This window comes from Miniopterus natalensis, chromosome 14 (genome assembly GCF_054644295.1).
Source record: "Miniopterus natalensis isolate mMinNat1 chromosome 14, mMinNat1.hap1, whole genome shotgun sequence".
NCBI lineage: Eukaryota > Metazoa > Chordata > Mammalia > Chiroptera > Miniopteridae > Miniopterus > Miniopterus natalensis.
This window is the reverse complement of record NC_142094.1, coordinates 43,208,110-43,229,297: the sequence shown is the minus strand read 5'-3', so window position 1 is coordinate 43,229,297 and position 21,188 is coordinate 43,208,110. Positions and strand designations below refer to the sequence as shown.

Below are 21,188 nucleotides of genomic sequence, written 5' to 3'. Positions count from 1 at the left end.
TAAATATATACTTGGTTAGGATCTGTGGCTAACATCTTTGTTGGACAGTACAAGTCCAAACACTGGAAGACAGATTGTTAGACTGAATTAAAAAGCAGGAAACTATATATTAATGTACACAGATAAAAGTAAAAGCTTGAAAAAAGATATAAAATGTTATAAGAAAACTGAAATGGCTACATTAACATCAAAGTACACTTCTGAACAAGGAATATTAATGGAGATAAAAAGGGCCTTTTCATAATGATAAAGAGGTCAATTCATCAAGAACTAACAATCTTAAAAGTGCATGTATTAATAAAATTTCAAAATATAACAAGCAAAATAAATGGGACTAAAGGGAGAACAAATCTACAATCATAGTTTGAGGTTTAACACCCTTCCCTCAGCTACTTGACAGAATAAGCAAAAAATAACTGAAGAGCACAATTAATGAACTTGACCTAATGACTTATCTAGAACACTGTACCCAACAACTGCAGCTGTTTTCAAGCATACTTGCTATACTTAACGAAAGAGAGCTTAAGAGTACCAACAAATGTCAAAGGACTAAACTTGCAGAGCATGTCCTTAATGAGCTATAAATCAGTATCAAAAAGTAACTAAGTGGTGAAAGCCCAGGGGTTGGTGGGGTGAGGGGGCAGATTCAGGGTAGAGGGGATAAATGGGAAAAAAGGGGAGACATCTGTAATAAAGATAATTTTTTTTTTTTTTTAAAGTAACCAGAAGGGGTTCTGGTTCCAGTTAAGAAGGAATAAGCATACTCCCTCCTCTATCTCCCACTGAATGCAACTACTAAAAATGGACAGAATGCAAGGTATGGCTATTTGAGTACTCTGAAAAGTTAACAGCAGTGGGTAGATTGAAGACAAAGACTTCAACACAACACTGAACCAACAATGAATTTACCATATTTCAAAAATTGTTTTCAGTATCCACCAGCCTACACTGCAGCATGAAACCCAAAAGTAGGTATCAGTGTAGACAAAGAGAGATCCAGGAGAAGCCCTCTTGCTCTGTCTGGCCCAAGGAATGTAGGAGTATCCTAATACTCAGAGAATGGTGAAAATCTTCCATTTTTCTTTCTTTTAAAGTTCTCTTTATTCTAAGAATCCATGATGAAAGCCATGGTAGAAGCAGGGGGGCCCACAGGAACCAAAACCCTTAAGTAAGAAAACTCTCTTTGATCAGAGGAGTTGTGATCCTAAAAGTCTGAGGCAAAACTTCACTGTTATTTTCCCCTCTCCATCCTCTTATCACTTAACCCCAGATGCAGTAACTATTCATGTAGAGCAGGTTAAATAAAGCCCCAGCTGGCTGGCTGGAAGACTGAAAAAGGGAGTGTCAGGAAACTAGATAGTACTGGGGAGATAGTGGAGAGGGAGAAGCTCAGGAAAGCAAGCCCAAAAAGTGGTTTATGAACTATGCTCACCCACAAGCTTCACATATGTGGATATGACCCAAAAAAGCAAGCCATAGACTTTGAGAAATAAACTACACGATAGACTTCCATCTAGATCCCAGACTGGTCACTGAGTGACACACACACGGAACAGATTTCAATAGCATTGCAAAGGCTTTAAAAATGGAATAGACATAAAGCCACAACCCCACAGAAGGCTATTTGAACTTGTAGGTTGAATGCAACTGAGTTGAGAGCCTGATAAAACAAAAACATCAACATTTTCAATATGATTTAAATAAAATTTAGTCCTATAACATTAAAATTTCCAGGATACAACCCAAATATTACTTAGCATACAAAAAGGAAGAGGGATCTCAACTTACATCAGATGCCCATACCAAACTGACAGAGATGTTGGAATTACCTTTACAGAGATTTTAAAGTAACTAGTATAAAACGTTCCAGTAACTAAGGACAAACACTCTTGAAGGAGATGGAAAGATAGAAAGTTTCACTGAAGAAATAACAGATATAAAGAGGAAGAACCAAATGGAAATAAAACAACTGAAAGTAACTGAAATTTAAAAACTCATTGGATGGACTCAAAAGTGGAAAGGAGGTGACAGACCAATATTCCTTATGAATATAGAGGCAAAAATCCTAAACAAAATATGAACAAATAGAATCCAGTAAAGGATTGTGTACCATGACCAAGTAGGAGTTACCCCAGGAATGCAAGGGTGGCTGCCTTGAGTTCTCTCAAGGTGTTCCAATGCCTAACTCCATGTCTTTGAGGTGCCTGACTGCACACAGTCCCCTTTATTCCATGGGCTATCTCTGAACTCTTAAAATAGTTGCCCCTTCTTGCTTAAGGGAAGAATGAAGCAATCTGTTACTTGAAACCAACAGTACTTGATGAAGACAGAAATGTAATTCTAAAATGAGTATTATACCCAGAGTAGACACAACAGAAAGCTACAGTTATTTCAACAATGCCATCAATATTTGGGGGGGGGAAAAATAACTTAAGCCTTCAAAAACAAGAAATTGAATTAACTTTATGAGAACTAAATGAGCCCCTGCCTTTAAGGAGATTATAATCTAGTAGAAAAATTAGTCTTAAAGGTCTAGCCACCACACGTTAACATTTATAATCATTGGAAACACTAGATAAATCAGAATTAAAATGTAAAATATCACTAGTTTGATTTCATTATTGTTAAACTATATAAACACTATTCTTATAATCTCTAGATGCCTAGTCCACTGTTATACACATAGCAGAAGAGTTCAAGAAATCCCTGGTGAAATGAACTGTTGAATTATGACAACTGAGAGGAGATCTGACATTAATCTAGGAGTTAAGACAGTAGGTTCTCCTGCCCTAGCTGGGTGGCTGAGGGTTGGAGTGTTGTTCACACACCAAAAGCTAGCAGGTTCGATTCCTGGTCAGGTTACATATCTACGTTGCAGGTTTGATCCCCAGCTGTGGTGCCTACGAGAGGCATCCAGCCACTCTCTCCTTCTCTCTAAACATATCCTTGGGTGAAGATTAAAAAAAAAAGACACCAGGTTCTCGTGCAGACTTGTCCTCAAACCAATTGTAAGATCTTGAGCAATTCTATGCAATTCAGCCTCTTCACTGGTAAAATGGAGATTAAAATATTTCTAATAGTACCTTACAGCAATAGAATTTCATAATTCTGTGATTTACATCCATCTATAATACTTCTAATATGGATTTTTCTATAGAATTATCAGTTTCACCACAAAATCTGAACTAAAGGGATGGAAATCCCTTTAAACAAAGGTGAAGGAGAGAGAAGGAAGCAGCTCTTGATGCTTATTTAAAATGGTTAAAATTCAAATTTGGCTGCTCTCTAAATTTTATTCATTATTATTTATTAAGTATGCAATTAGTCAAATATAACACTCTGATAAACTAGAAATTTGAACAAACAAATGCTTTAAAATTCTAATAACTATGCATAAGCAGTAAATTATTCTTACTTGAATTTCTACTGCTGTGTAGCACAGGGTTACTAAGTATATAATTACATAAGAGAGCCACCCAACTTCCAAAGGAGCCATTCCAGTGAATTGTGTAAATAATATGCTTTAAAAAAACATAACCTCCTCACATATGAATTTAGATTTACCAGATATGGAGTAGCTGCGTACCTGTGAGACTAGAGCAGTCTTTAAAAGGCCTTCCTAATTATGAATTTACCAGAGAGACTAGAATGACCCAAAGCAAATTAATACATAGACTTTTTTTCATAACTTTCTACAAAAACATTTTCACTATTCTGCTTCAGTACAGAAAACAAAAGATCTTAAAAGTCACTGGCTTGAGATAAGAACTCCAGAGTACAAGACTATGACCAATTTTTCTAAAACTGACATTCTGGTTTTCTTAATTACCAAATACTTGTGTTTTCTTTTTCTTTCATTTGTATCAATATAATAAGTTCTAAATATTTGGTCTATGGCTGATTGATTGTAAGACTACTGAATATGAAAAGAACAATTTCCTTTTTTTAAGACAGCACATAAAATATTCAACATTAGCAGGCAGGCATAATAATAATATGTAGATGCCACATGTTTTCTGCACCAAAAAAGTCATTTTTAATACCCATCTACAGGAAATGAACCAACTTAGTAAACAAATTTATGCATACAGCCAGGTGGTACTTTTTATTCTCCCCATAACAGAACAAAAAGTAAGGATGTTCACTTACATTTTCTTTGCTCCATTATTAAAAATCACCTTATGCTAAGTAAAGAGAATTCCTGAATTTTTGAGGTTCTCATTTACTCGGGAAGAGTAAAACTGCAATTATCTTAGATTATGTTTTACAGGTTCAATCTCCTATACCTATACTTAAAAGACCTTTTAAATCATACTACAAAGAAATTATTTGGTTATACTGGAATTTCACTTTATTAAAATCAAGTCAAATCCCATTGCAATAAGCTCTAAGGAACTGTCTAAATTCTTTTATTGCCCTAGAATTTATTGCATTAAATATTATTTGAAATAACTAGGCCACCAGCTGAGGCCTGAGAATCGTGGGGTTACACAACAATTTTTGATGATATCAGTCTGGCCTACACACAAATTTCAAATGATCACGCTCATTGGCAGGATTAGGCTTTATGTGTTTCTGAAAGAGGGAGGAGAGTAAAAGAGAGAGAAAGGGAGAGGAAGGAAAAAGAAAAGCTTGGTTGTAACTAGAGGAGTAAATAGAAGTTGAAGCAGTCTTCCATTTTGATTAAAGGCATTTACAACACTTTTTCCCCCCCAGTATGGATTTACACATTTGTTCATATCAGTTAGTATGACTCAACAGAAGCCACTGTCATATTAAGAATCCACATATTAAAGCAGGCAGGCTGCCATATGAGTGACCCAAGTTTTTGTCCCTCACTTCACAGGCAAAAAGAGCAAAAGAAGCCATAGAGTAAAATCCTCACTTTAGGCTTCTGGATCATCCCCCTCTCTACAGAAGTATTTGCTCTAGCAATGAGTTTAAAAGTGAGAGATATCTGGAGCTTTCTTCTTAACTGAGAGGGAAACTATGCTCATGAAAGGATCCCCTGGTATCAAACAGTATTTCAATGACTGGAAACCAAGTACCCCAGCCCTCTTGGGTACTCTTTAATTTAACTTTTGTGTAGGAGTAGAGAAAAGAAAATTACTTGCTCATTAGAAGGAGAACAAATGCCTACATAAATAAATGGAACCATATTACATCTGACTTCTTAGGCAACACAGACCAGCAGAGAAGAAACTCATTTTCAGCAGTGTGTTTACTTCACTATTTGCAAATGGCTGGCTGATTGGCAGCTACAATATATGAAATAAGTAACTATTTCAAAGATCAAGTGTCATGTTCCCTGGTAAGGAACAAAAATGAACATTATCTACCCTCCCCATCCAGTTTATGGAATTTAGCAGAAGAATAGGTTTATTGGTTATTTGATGCCTTGATATGTCGTGAGGATATTTTCTGTGATGGTGTGGTTATTATTTAGGTTAGATAAGAAATTCTCCTTTCTCTCAGGACATCAGTATTAAGAGTCACATATTCACAAGAAGGATCCAAAATTAGTATTTCTAAAACAAGCGAAATGTGACAAGAAACTGTGAAATGGGGAGTGATAAGTATACCAAATAATTTTTTTTCTTCCAGGAAAATAAAGTACCCGATCTTACAATCCAATTTATTACAAGCCAAGATGCAAACTAGTAAATGCTCACAAGCTGACGATGCTGCCCACTTTTAGACACCAGTCTAAAAACCAGTGCATCAGATTTTAATGTAAAACGTTTTTACAGATTTACAAACTAGCCTTAAAAACTGTTCTGAGACAAAAGTTAGAAAAAAAGGAGATTCAAATCCATGCATTGTTATACCCCAGGGGTGCTACATCCAGGAACAGGATTTAGGCACTTATGATCAGCTTTCATTTTCAAACTCCTTTACAAAATGTTAGCTAACTTGTTGACAGAATTTTTTAAGTGTTTGCTGGGTATTTATTTGAACCATTTAGGAGCTCAAGTATTTCTGACATAAGTTACATGAGTCAGATACAACCTACTACTACTAAATAACAACAGAAAGGGATGACTATTTTACAAATCTTTTAAAATAAACTAAAATTTTCAGTTTTCCCTTCTCTTCCCCCATATTTTTCTGCTTTTAAAAAAGGTTTCATGCTGGCCTGTGTGGCTCAGTTAGTTGAGCGTTGTCCTATGCACCGAAAGACAGCCAGTTCAATTCCTGGTCAGGGCACATACCCAGGTTACGGGTTCCCCAGTCAGGGTACGTACAGGAAGCAGCCAATCGATGTTTCTCTCTCACATCAATGTTTTTTTATTCTCTCTCTCCCCCTCTCTCTAAAAAAAAAAAAAAAAAAAAAAAAATCAATAAAAACATTTTAAAAAGAGGTTTCTTCCCTTTGCCTATATGAAAGGAGAGTTTTTGATTTGTCAAACAAAATTGGGCAATGTTTAAAGTTAGGAGCCTATTTATGAAAACCAACTTATATTTAAATCAACTTATATTTGGATTTTGACTTAAAATATTCAGGATTACTTTAAACCACTGTTCTTATGGTCAGTCAATATTATCTCATAACTGACATATTTACATTACAGTTTTCAACTACAGCACAAGAACATTAAATATAAAAACCTTTACTAAAGGGCAGAAGGGTAATGGTATTAGTGTACTCATACTCCGGTAGCAATCAAGTATTTGCAATTAATGTGGAAGAAAATATGGGAATTTTAACACCACAGTTTTTAGAAAAAAAATTCCTCATTTTTATGGATATTTATAGCATGTGTCCAGTCTTGCAGAACTCCATCTTCCTCCACCTCATTTGTAACATAAACTGCTCTTAAACCACTTTAATACATTGTTAGAGATACTTCTTTTACACAGTATCTACCGAGCAACAGATCAATACTCTAATACAGAGATGCTGATTCCATTACCACAAAAACCTGTGCAAGCAGCCAGATGCTGAACAAAGAACACAGCTTCATCCGATTTATTCCTAACATATCCCACTCCACTGGGATGAAATATTTTGCTATGGTGAGCAAGTAGAAATTGGAGAAAAAAAATAATGGCACTTAAAATAACAACTAAGAAGCTTTGATTACAGAGAAAGTTTGAAAGATATGGCTAAAATAAATTTCTTCACACCTACTGAATGCTTATCATGTATCATCAAATCCATCTGTTCATCTGCAACTTAATGCTGCACTTAATGCTTTCACAAACTGCCGTGACATTAGGGGGTTTTTTTGTTGCAATTCAACACTTAATACTGAAGTGATACAGAAAGAGGTTGTGGAAATAAAGCACTGGGTGAGAATTGGGGGGGGGGGGGGGGGGGAGGAGAGAAGAAAAACATTCTACTGTTCTTTTAAAGTCATTTTCAGTGACAAAATTTGTAACTTTCTTTCTAAATTTGTTACCAAAAATCTTTTCTCAATATTTTCACATAGTTCTTACATTTTTCTTTCCTTCATTCCATCATTATGATCTGAGGCAATAAAACTGAGTTGAAATATAATAGAAAGGACAGAGCTCTGTCTACATATATGCAGTGGTACTAGCAACTTGCAGTGCCAGAGGGATTTAACTTTTGTCTAAAACCAATTCTCTCTGTCTTTTCTTACACTATTTACTTTCAATGGACTAAAGCTGCAATACATCCTTTCTAGACCAGCTTTAATCATTTTCACAACTATGGTTGCTATGACAACAGGATGCCGTTTATCTGTGCTGTTTTCATTTTCCCCATTTGAGTTGCCATAACAACACAATCATTCTGCCTTTCTCTAATATGTAACAACTTTATTTTAGGATTGTATTCTTAAGGACAGTGGATTTCCTCAGGAATAAAGTAAATAATAGAATTTATACATGAGTTTATTTAAATAATATGATACCCAATTTTAAAATATTTTGAGGGAAGAGTTATTTTGATAGGGTCTTTCATCATAAAAAAACATTTTTTAAAAACGTGGTATCTGCTAAAATCTAAAGACTGTCTACCATTAGTAGTAACTGATTTTTGTACGGATTTCCCCAAGCAAAAGATAGCAATACCATCATGATTATGAGCTGTGGGAAAGTGTCCATTAATACCCCGTCCAAAGTAGTTCAAGAATGAAGATAGTTCTATCCTACATTGCTCTGGTACCCCACCATTGTTTGTTAGAAATACCATATCCCAGAGTAGTGGGCTTTATACTAGGTAAACTCCATTTAAATAGCTTTACCTTTTATTCAACGTTTTCCATGGTAGTAGAATCCAGTAGAACTTTATACAGTTCAAAATTTTTTACAGTATAAAGTGAGTATAAAAATTCACATTCATAGAAAAGATAAAAGAAAAGCATTTATTGTTGTAAATCAGCAGTATAAAATCTAAAAAATATTTTAGCTCCTGGATCACCATATCCATTAGTAAGACCATCATGCTGAGACATTTAAATTAAAAAAAAAACACAACATCACCAAAACTCTGTTTTTATAACCCTTTGTTTGACCAGTATTGGATATAACAGGGCTTTGTATATGCAAAAGGTTATCTTAATTTAATAGCTTAAATCACTAAGGTCAGATCCTGTAGCCCTTTGATCAGCTGATAAAGATACATCAAAAACCTCTCCCATAGTATAAATACCTATATGTGTGTGTGTGTGTGTGTATATATATATATATATATACACACATTTATTGCTTATAAACAAAATATGGAAGTACTACTATTTGAGGAGAAAGTATGTAAATATTACTAAACTCCCCTAGTTCCCTACAGGTATAAAAAAGATTATTTATAGTACTGTAGTATTTACAGGATAGAACTAATTTTCACATATTAATGCAACAAGGTACATTTTAATTTTAATCACAGCTGAAATAATTTAATAAACTTTGTGGCTGCAATGAACTGAAAAATATGATTTATTTAACCAAACCTGAGGATCAAAAGAAAACTTAAAGTCTTTTAAAACCCAATCATTTTCTTAAGTTCATTTTTTTTAGAGAGAAAAATCCACCAGTATTCCAAACTCTGAAATAACAATTTTAAATTTTGTATTGCCACTTTTTTAAAGGACTGTAAAAAGAGAGGGTCTGCAAATGTTAACAGTAAAAATAATGACTGGATCAAGATCTTTTTTTAAGAATCCTTTCTATAACAGGAAAATGAGGACTCCAAGACGACAATGAAAATAAAGCAGCTGGAGCAAAAGGGTGGTTACCTACTTAGATAAGGGGTTGAGAGAGGGGGAACAGCAGCACAGAGGGTGCTGAAAGAAAAGGAGAGAGGCTAGGACAAAACAGATTCAAAACCTAGGCAACATGGTTAGACCCTTATATCAAAATTAAGCCAACAAACTGGGCTAAAATCATATTCAAAAGCCCAACTCTCTCCAACCCTGCTTTCTCCTTTCCTTAGTTCGTTGTATCGGTAGGGGACCTCAGGAAAATCACCCTTTGTAAGGTAAATTTGCACTGACTTCTAAATTAGCTGAAGCCAGTAGGTCCTAGCAAGATGATGCAATTTTATCACAGCACAATAATGTGAATTTAGATACTAATGCTGTTGGAATCATGCAAGTCTCAAGACTGAATTTCTGTGATGCTTTCTGACAGGACTGGTGGATTATTTGTGCACGTGTAGCCTAGCATTCTTGGTAACAGTTATGACTCATCCAGATTACCCCTTAAAAGAGAGCCTCTGACTTCATCTAAGGGGCAGTCAGCTGTGAGTCAACATGCCTTCAGTTCTGTGCTACTGCTGTTAAATCTGCTGAAACTCACTGGTGGAATTGCTATTCCTGCCCTGATCTAACATGTCTAGCCATATACTCCATAGGGACTTGCAAGCTACTGGGACAAGCCCTTACCACTCTTATCAAGAGTGTATTACACTCTGTCCAGAGTGGTAAGAATTTTAACCCTTACTCTCTGGGCTAGGGTCTTACTTCTGTTTCCTCTGTTCCTAAGGTAACAGGTAGTTTGCTTTTGTTTCATTCCTAACTAGGGAGTCTGCATATTTTGTGGAGAGGAGGAGAGTGGGAGAACCTCCTCTTAGTTTTTCTTTGGTACTACATAATTGAGTCTTTAAACAAAAACCCTTATCTCAAGAATAAACGTGTCCCTAATAGAAACAAAGTGAAATCCACAAGCCAAGCTAGCTGCATAATACAAAAGGCACTTTTTTTGTGATTTTGAGGGGTAAAAATTTCATATGTATGTGACAGAGCTATATGTACTCTCATGCTCCAAGATACAATATAGTAACCTTAAAATATTCATTATATCAGTCATTGGTAATAAGGTCTAAAAAGATTTAATTCTAAATTTTAAAAACAATTTTACTGCTACTTAAACCAATCTAAATAACTTTTCCAAAATGAAATAATACATTACTTTAAAAAAAAACCAAAAACCTACCAGAGTCCTCCTCTTTACTAAGAAATGTTAATATACTTTTAGTCATAGATCTCTATCTCTAGTCCTACAAAAATATTGTTCTTCCAAACAGAATTGAAATGGAAATATCTCCTTTGTCCACCTAAACAATATCCACATTCTATAAAGTCTTTAATTTAGTTACTCAAGCCTTGAAATGAAGGAAGACCTAGGTACAGATTTCTGAGCACACACTTAGTTTTAGAAGGGCAAGATATACAGTACAAAATGTTTGCATTACACTGACTATATCTGTTCTAAGTATTTGTTTTCTCCTTTGAGTACCTTTCAATGATATATGAAATTTGAAGAGAATCTGAGAAAAGGCAGAGAACTCAATTCTGCCACAATGCACCTTCCAAAGTGGGGTGTGTGTGCACATGCCAAGAAGCAGGCAAGATGATCCTTTGGGGTGCAGAGGGGGAAATAAACTTTTATTCAAATTACTTCAGTTAAAAAAGAAATTGTTTTCTAATTTTACGATATAGATTGACACTGGTTCCCTCCTTTGATTTGACATTATATGGTCAAATGTCAAATATGAACCAAGTGATCCAATAGAAGCCTGGGAGTTCCACAACACAAAAGGGTTGGCAGTGGTGTCCCTCCTGCCCAATATGTTCTCTTTTAACATATTTCAAAAAATTATATTGTGGGGGGGGGAGGGGATTATATTGTGCCCAGGATTTAAGGACATAATCTAATTTTAAATAAACTGTCAACTGATACTTCTCTAATTCCTTACACAAGCCTTTACAACATAAAAACAGTATTAAACAAACAATACATGAAAAAAGTGAGCCAAACTCAGTATCAAACATTTGAAACATGAATTTATATATACTATTTGCATACATGTATATGCACTAGTCACAATTTATATTCACAAAGTATACACAATATATATGCCTTGCCCTAAGTGTATATGCTGTGCCTTGATATAGTAGTTAATGACAGCAATGCATGAATATAATTTGTGATTTATAAATTAACAAATAAAAATACTCAGGATGGATACTCAAAATTATTTTTGATGGCCATTGTTCTACATAACAAATTACTTGGATTTATTTTATTATTGAGATATAATTGGCATATAACATTGTGTAAGTTTAAAGTGTACAACACTGACTTGATACATTTATATTGCAATATGATTGTCACTGTGGCATTAGCTAACACCTTTATAATCAAGTCACATAATTACCATTTCTTCTAGTGGTGGGAACAATTAAGATCACTTGAATTTATTTTTAACATAATTTAGAAAATTATGGCATGACAACCTTGCCATTTTTGTAAAGAATCTCTGAATCAGCTCCATCTCACACCTGATGAACAAGAAGGAGCACTTCTTGATGCCTGAACTACGAAAGCTGAAATCATGCTAAGAAACAAAGGTAATTTTCCATTTGGTATTTATCATAACAACTGATTCAAGGACAATTTATTAACCTAGGACAAAAAATAACAAAGAATGGCACATGTAGAAAGGACTATACTTTAGTATTATAAACTTCACTTGCTAGAATATTGGCTCTCTTTATTCCAAAGTAATAAATTTCAAAAAAAGCAGTTCTCCCATTTGAATACATTTCTTGTGAGAATCATTTTTCTAATCCAAAAATATGTTACAAGGCCTTCAAATGAAACTTTCATGTCTAGTGTATAACTCCTCAAGGGTTGTAATATTGAAATCTGAACAGGGGTTGTGGTTACCATACAGGATAAATAGTAATCTCTGCAAGTCATTTTAAAAGGAAAATCAGATTGTATGCTATATCAAGAAATCCTGATTATATACAGACTAGCTTCAGGAAAAGCTCTTTAAGCAAAGTTCTTATTAAAACTTCACCAAAAGTAAGATTTCTAAATATGATACAGAACCACTTACATTTACCTCTTTTCAGGCAAGCATCAAAATAAACATTTGAATTACCCACATGACTTCAAAAATATAAAATTAATGGATTATAATAGATGTGACCACTTGAAAAATTTTTGGAAGGTGCTTGGGGCCAAAAAATAGGAGGAGTGTTGGATTGTATATTAATCTTTAAAAGTTTTTATAAAAACAAAATAGTTAAAAGTGGTTATGTAGTTTATTTATTGTTTTACTTTCTCAAATTGGTTCAAATGTCTTTAAAAAACACACAAAAGCTCATTTATCAAAAATTATCATATGGAAAAAATGTCCTTTTTTTTGGCAAAAAAATTATCATATAGGACATCCAAACTAACAAACAATACTATTAAATTTACTCCCTACAGTGACTTCATGAGGTAGAATGTGCAGTTTATTATTATTACCTCTAATTTACAGGATGAGAAATAGGGAAGGTAAATGATTTCATACATATTAATTTGCTGCCTACCATGTGCCATGCACTGGGACATCCTGGAGGGCAAAATAGACAAAAACTTTACCCTCGTGGAGTTTATTTTCCTAGTGAAAATAACAGATAAAGGGAGGAGCATTTACTTTAGATAGGATAGTCTTTTAAAAAAGTGACATTTGAACTGACATACAAAATATATAAGGATTCAAGTAAGAAGCCAGGGTCAGAGAAAATGGCAAATAAAGACTTTACCATGGTCTTGGCAAGAGTTTGACAAAAGGCAAAGGTAATCAAAGTATAACTGGGAAGCTAAAAAGTATTAGCATTATTAAATAGTGAAAGAGGTAGGTAGGAAAGGAGGTCTGCCTAGCAGAACAAAAGTCAAAGTCTTATCGTGCATGTAATAAGTACAAAGGAAAAATACTGAAAAGCTTTAAATTTAGATTTTTTTTTTTAAAGATGACTCTGATTCTTGTACAGAAATTGGATTTTCATAATGGGGCCAATGGTTAGAAAAGTGTATGAAAGAAATTATAATAACCTATAGTAAGTTGATGACAATGGAGGCAGAGAGAAGAGGATGAATTTGAGATATATTTTGGAAGTAAAAGATAGAATCTGATGATGAATTGGATATCAGGGTAAGGAAAATGAGGAGTCAATGATGATCCCAGGTTTGAGGCTTCAGTAACTGGGCAAATGGTGTTACCATTTATTGGCACAGGAAGGTTAGCAAAGAAAAAAAAAATAAAGATTTCTATTTTAAGGATTTTTTTTTTGTTTTTGTTAATCCTCACCCAAGGATATTTTTCCATTGCTTTTTGATAGAGTGGAGGGGGGGGGGGAGAGAAAGATCAATGTGAGAGACACGTATCAATCGGTTGCCTCCTGTACGGGGATCAAATCTGCAACTCAGGTACGTGCCCTTGACAGGGAACCAAACCCACAATCCTTTGGTGCACAGCCGCCACTCTAACCACTGAGCCACATCGGCTCTTAGATTTGTCTAAGAGTCAAATGCTTATTAAATGATCTGGCTCAAAAGAGTGCTCTTTCATTATATAAATACCCCATTGCCTCTTAAATTTTACTACTTAATCCATGGTAGGTGTCTTCTAGGAAAACTCCTTATCAAATATAACTTAAAGTAATCAAGAAACAAGACAAAGTGGTGGCCTCTGGAAAGGGGAACTAAATGGTTAAGATGAGTGAAAGAAATATTTTTTCACTATATATACTTTTTTACTTTTTGAATTTTGTACTGTGTTGCATGTTTTACATATTCAAAAACTAAATATTTTTGCAATAACTCCATATTTTGTTTTCTATCAATAATTAAGTTGAGCCCAGCCGCACGTGGTTCAGCAGTTGAGCATCAACCTAGGATCCAGGAGATCGCTGTTCGATTCCCAGTCAGGGCACATGCCTGGGTTGTGGGCTCCATCCCCAGTGGGGGACATGCAGGAGGCAGCCGATCAATGACAACTCTCTCATCACTGATGTTTCTATCTCTCTCTCTCCCTTCCTCTCTCTGAAATCAATAAAGATATGTTTAAAAATAATAATAATAATTAACTTGAACCCTAATAAGTTTATTATTGTTTGCCTTTAGGTTGTTTTTGTTGAACTTGACAAGTTATCTGTAAAATTTTTATGAAGGTATAAAAGGCCATGAATAGTCAAAACACACTTTTTCCCCCCTATCTTTTTTTGTTTCAGGGAGAGGGAGAGGAAGAGATAGAAACATCAATGATGAGAGAGAATCATTGATCAGCTGCTTCCTGCACGAGATCGAGCCCAAAACTCAAGCAGTGCCCAGAATGGGAACTGAACCATGACCTCCTGGTTCATGGGTTGACACTCAACCACTGAGTCACACCAGCTGGGCCAAGACACTCTTGGAAGAAACACAACAAGGTAAGAGAACTTAACTACCATATATCAAGGCTTATTATAAAGCTATATAAGGTTGTAAGGTACTGATATAAGGATAGCTAAACAGATAAATAGGACAGAATAATGAGTCCAAAAACAGACCAAATGAATATAAGGACATGATTTGTGATGGAGGTAGCACTGCAGATCAGTGGAGGATACATATTCTTCCAACAGACGATGCTAGGGGCGGGGCACTGGAAAACCATACCAAAAAAAAAAAAAAAAAAGAAATGGAATTCCTACCTTACATGAAACATAAAAATCAATTCTAGAGAAACTAAAGTTATAAACATAAAAGGCTAAACTATTAAGTTTCTAGTAGAAAATATAAACTATTTTCATGACTTAAGAGTTAAAAAGTCTTTCTAAGTCACAGAAGCACTAATTAAACACACACACACACACACAGACACACACATCACACCCTTCAGTTCACCTATCAATTACACCCAGTGGAAGAAACACAAGCTCAACCACAAACAAAACAAAAAGTCAGAAAGGTACCAACTAGGCTTGGATTTGTAAACGTGGTCTCTAATCCAGGCTGTCAACTGTAACCTTGGACAGGTCACATGATCTCTTTGGTCTCAGTTTGCTCATTTTTAAAAGGAAGGAGTCATATTCTATGATACAAACAAGGTCTTTTGCCCAAAATATACTACTGATCTAAAATGATCATGAACCACTATTTCTTTTACAAGCTAAGTAGGTGGACAGCATTCCCAATTTTGATACCTTAAGAGGATGAAGAAAAAAGAGAAGATGATAAATGTTTCCCAGTCCTCCCAGAACAACAGGTATAAATAGTTGAACATGCTGACAGTGTTTAAGGTCGACCTTGATAGAAAACAGTATATTCTCAATGCTCTCAGGTGTAAAGTGCACTCACTGGGGTAAACTGACCTTGATGGGCATTTGCTTGGTCATACTATTTCTTTAATACAACTGATAAAAGTAGAAAGATCCTTGAAATACCAGAATAGCAATCAAAGGATGTAAGTGTGTCCATCCATATATCCCTGACAAGTAAAATTCCATCATCAAAGACAGAGATAAATTGTGGCGGCTTGCCTGGGTAGCTAGGGGAATGTGAAAATTAAGAGCAGGACATTCTAGTGGGATTTTTGATAACTACCAGTCAGGTCATTTCTGTACCATTTTTCCTGACACTACAAATAACATACTCAAAATTTTATTAGCTCCCCAAAATGGTATTTTATGATGAAGATCAGACCTGACAGTCATACCTTTATTAAAACAATCATACCTAGTTATAGTGGAATGATAATTATAAAAAACAAAAGCTTTTTAATTAAAATAACCTTTTGTAACACCATTAAAATAAGGCTAGATAAAGGTCTTAAACTAGGATCCATGGATAGAATAAAAGTACCTCTGAACCTCTTGAAATTGTGTGTAAAATATATGTGCACGTGCATGTTTGGGGAAAGTATCCCATGACATACAAAATATTTTCAGTGTAGTCATAAAAAAGTTTATGAAGCCTTGAATTAGATGGATCCCTCCTGACTCTTAAAGCCTATAACTCAACACAAATTCGGTGACATTTTACTTACGGCAAATAAACTGACCCACCTATGAAGGAAATAGAATTTTGCCTCCTTCTGATTCACTGCATTTTCTCTTAATCCAAGTCTAATATAAGTCAGTCTTGCTTTAAAATAAAAAAGTTTAAACTTCATGTCTTCAATTAAGCAACTGAAAATTCAGTTCAATAGTATCCTCCAATTTCAAAATCTTCTGTATCTTGCCCTCAGTTTATTGTCTTACTTTTTAAGCCTCTATAAACACTCAAATTTTAACTACAATATATTCTATTTATCAATAAAAGAGAGAATCTCTTCTTTGGTCTTTCCGCTAGGCATTACTCTTTCTAGATTCTGAGTACATTTTCATGTCAATTAAAAACCAGATTATCACTCTTTCCTACCGCTTTATATAATTAATTGGGGCTGTTAGTCCAAATTCATTAATCCCTAAGCCTTTGAAAAAAACTGTTAGTCAACCACTAGTCTAGCCAAAACTTGGTGACTGATTTCTACTTTCACCTCATAAATACATACTTTAAAAAAATACACACACAAGACTTACTAATGAGAACTATAATTTATCACCAACTACTCATAAGAAATTACAGCTCTGCTGACTGGCAAGTAATTTGCAAAAACAGATCAGTTTAGCTGCATAAAATAAATATCCACCTGCCCATACCAGCACTAATCAAGGCGTGAAATTGAGCTTTTTATTCATAAGGAAATAACTGCTTCAAGGCTATGATTTAGTCTGGGAAGCAAATATTAAGGTCATCCTTTTCTCTCTGATGCTTACAGTATTTCTAATGGGGGAAGCAAGGGAAGAGGGCTAACTGGCAAAATTCTGTAGAAGCAAAAGTATTTCTATGACATAACAAATGTGCCACTTGCTTAACTACTCGCACAGATTGAACAGAATCAAGTTGCTGGGATGTATGCAGGGATCACTTAAGTAGTGAAAGCCCAACTGACCACTCTGGACATCTAATGTGGTCAAAATTAAGGGATCAGTGTTTCATTAAGTGAAGAAAATTCAACAACTATAAATGCCATGATAAGTTTTAAAATAGCCTATAGCCATTTTCATTACAACAGTCAATTTTGGATTAGCCAGGTTAATGAGATCCTATTCAGTAATTTAGCCAATTCCCAAATTTGTTACATTTATCAAAATCAACTAGTACAAACATCAACTTATTCTACTATACTATATCCACACTACTCTCATGTCTACCAGAGAAAGCAAACAAGTAGAAAAGGGGCCCAAATAACATAAGCAAGATATTGGCTTGAAAGGCCTAGAGAAGCCACAGTAGTTCTCAAAGTGTGGTCTCAGAACCAGCAGCATCACCTAGAAACTAGTCAGAAATGCACATTTTCAGGCCTCACCCCAGGCTTACTGAACGGTAAACACAGACCCCCTTCAGGAACTTCCGATGCAGTTTACTACTACAAACCCTTAAATCCTAAACTCAATTCTTTAAGCAACTCTAGCAGCGCTTTCCACTAAAGATAAAAATTATAAAGTATGTAGCTTGCCAATTAGAACATAAAAAAGACATTTTAATTAGTCTAAGTTCAAAATAAAAAATAAATGAAAATAAAAATAATAAAGTCTACACAATGTCTTCCTCAAATCAGAAAGAGTCACCATTTCAAAGGAGAAAGAAAAACAAGATATTTATAGTTTCCAAGTTTCACTCCACTGAGCATTCATTAATTACAAATATGCCTTTACAATGGAGAAATGTGGTGAATACAACCTTAATAAAACAATCAAACAGTATCATCAAAAAAGGAACAAACTGACATGATGTACCTTCTGATGTAACACACTGAGAAAGAAACCATAACATATATTCCTGCCAAAATTTTTTAACCTGAATTTAATCATGGAGAAACAATCAGACAAATCCAAATGAGACACGGTCTGTAAAACTAACCTAGACCCTTCAAAAAGGTCAATTTCATAAATAAAAGGACTAGGGAATTGGTGTAAATTAAAGGAGACTAGATATACATATATATAACATGTGATTGGATTGTATGTGTTTTTAAAAAGCTGTAAAGGATATTACTGGGACAACTGGGGAAATTTGAATATGGACTACATATTAAATAAAAATATTGCTACTGTTAAATTTCCTGAATGGGATCTTGCATTGTGATTATAAAATACAATGTTCTTGTTCTTAGGAAATCCATGCTGAAACAGAGGTGAAATATCATGTCTGCAACTCTCAAATGATTTAGAAACAGAAGTATAACTTTCTAAAATCCTATAGAGAAAACAAATCAAATGCAGCAAAATGTTAACAATTGGCCAATCCAGATGAGGGGTATATGACTAACCATTATGCTTTTCTCATAATTTTTCTGTAGATTTGGAAAAAGATGGATATTATCCATATTCCTCTTCAAAACCAACTGATGATCTTGAGGAAGTAACTTAACCTCTCTGTGCTTCAGTTTCCACATTTGGAAATCAGGAATAATAACATATACCTAATAAGGTGAGAAGATCAAATGAGTTAATATATAGAGTGTGCCTAGGCTCCTGCACGGTATATAAGTGTTTGCTGCTATTACTATTGTTGTTTTATTACTACTACTTCCACCACCCAAGGTCAGAGAGATTAAAAAAACACAACAAAAACATAGCTTGGCTGCTCACAGTCCTATATAATTTCCAAAATATTTTCATTACTTATAATTTCACTTAGTCCTCACAATAGCTCTTTGAAATAGGAAGAAGATTATTATCTCTACTTCCCAGATGAGGAAAAATGAGACTCAGAGCAGTTAAGGAACTTGCCCCATGCTTTATGACTTTTAGAAAGTAGTCTAAGTGGGAAGAGAACCAGGTCTTGTTTTCACTATGGCATGATGTAAAATTTACATTCCAATCTAAATAATTACAAGGTTTTTCAAAGAAAATACACTAAGAAGACAGGTAGAACTCCTGTATTGTCATTTACAGACAAAAGAAGTTATCACTAGTCTATTCAGCAAAACAGATGTCACTTTGCAGAGCTTTGATATTTTTCTTAAATACCCTTAAAAACAAGGATCAGAAAATATGAACTCTTATAAAAAGGGATTTATTGTATTTTTATAGCTTATTACATACCTTGTAACAATCATTTTGTTAAATGTGAATGTCAGTTTTATTTTCGGTCCTTTTTTTCCTGGCTATTTACAAGCTTTGTAAGAACTGTTCCTTAATTAAGTCTAAACATAGTTTTATATAAATGGATTCCTGGAAATAAAACGTTCAGACTTAAGAAATGATTGTTACAGAGACTGTAACAGGCCGTAAAAAAAGAATGCCACTTTAAACAAAGATTTCTCATTTTAATTAAAAAGATAATCATCAGAACATTCTTACACTTAACAGAACCATTTAAAGAAGCTTCTTTGGGGGAAAAAATATGTAGTATCTTATACAGGCTTCCATGTATAACTTATATTTAAATCAAAGTCTCAGTTGATCCTATAGCATGAATTCTTATATAGTATATGTACACTTTAATGATATATTAAAAGAGAAACAGGTCCAAATGAGATAAACATCGTCTCTAATTCTTTTAACATAAATGCTTTCAAAAGATTATATTTTTTTCACAAGATATTGGTAAAATAGATTTAAGAATACTTAAGAAATACTTTTTAATGCAGTTGAAATGTGTTGGGTAAAAGGACTATATCCATAAGACTACCATATAATAAAAAATGACACATACCTAAATAGGGTTTCTCAACTCTGATAAAAGCTCAAGTAATCATTTTGCTTTATAAACGCCATACCTGGATATGACTAGAAGGTGTGAAAAACCTTTAGAAGCATGATTTGATAAGGCAGGATTCTTTTTGATAAATTTATTTGACTAAGTTTTAAACTGTCCATTTTTAACTCATATCATGTAAATATGTAAATTTTGACAAAATCCCAAAGGACAACAATGTAGATCTTATAAGCTGTCGTTATAATTAACTGCAATTTGAAAAACAGATACACCAATGTTCTTCTACTTAAGTCACCTTTTCTAAATTACACTGAATACTAATCCTGAGTCATCATTTGACAGTCTACTTCTACAGCAATATATTACTGGAAATGGCCTCAATTCCCCGGGAAACAAGTTATAATTGGGAGGCTATTTCCTAACTGAGAACTTGGTATCAAAAAAAGTACTGACGCCCGGCCAGGCGTGGCTCAGCAGTTGAGCATCGACCCAGGATCCAGGAGATCGAGGTTCGATTCCTGGTCAGGGCACATGTCCAGGTTGTGGGCTCCATCCCCAGTCGGGGACGTGCAGGAGGCGGCCAATCAATGGCTCTCTCATCACTGATGTTTCTATCTCTCTCTCTCCCTCTCCCTTCCTCTCTCTGAAATCAATAAAGATATATTTTAAAAAAAGAAAAAAAAAAGTACTAACATGCCTATCACCAAAACAAAGATTCAATAACTATAAACCTCTACAGTCATTAAAACTAAGAAAATTACATTTCAGTTTCATAAAATGGGAATAACATACCACTGATCAACAAGTATGTGTTGAAAGTGTAAACACACACACACACACACACACACAAACTCTTCCATATTTATTCAAGCTAATAACCAGCTAAAATAAACACTTACTTAGCAATCATTTCGTTTGCTTCTCATAATACAGACTGCTGCTTGGATAATTTATGAAGAAGAGAGAAGTAGAAGGGAGCCAAACAAATATATGGCATTCAAAGGAATGCCATATATTTGTTTGGCATTCCTTTGAATGCCATATATTCAAAGGAATGCCCTCCTTTTCTTATCTAAATTCTTTCCCTGAATAAGCAAGTTATTCAAAATCATACCACTGACCTATGCTACCAGGAATAGGCAATTAGTAAATGCTGTGCATGATCATGATTGATCACAAGTGTTTCTCACTTAATG

General features: G+C 34.4%; 1 protein-coding gene across 10 annotated transcripts in view; it reads right to left on the bottom strand.

Moving 5' to 3' along the window:
* BTRC (beta-transducin repeat containing E3 ubiquitin protein ligase) overlaps positions 1 to 21,188 on the bottom strand; it is a 151,877-nt gene that overhangs the window by 118,915 nt on the left and 11,774 nt on the right. The window lies entirely within an intron of this gene.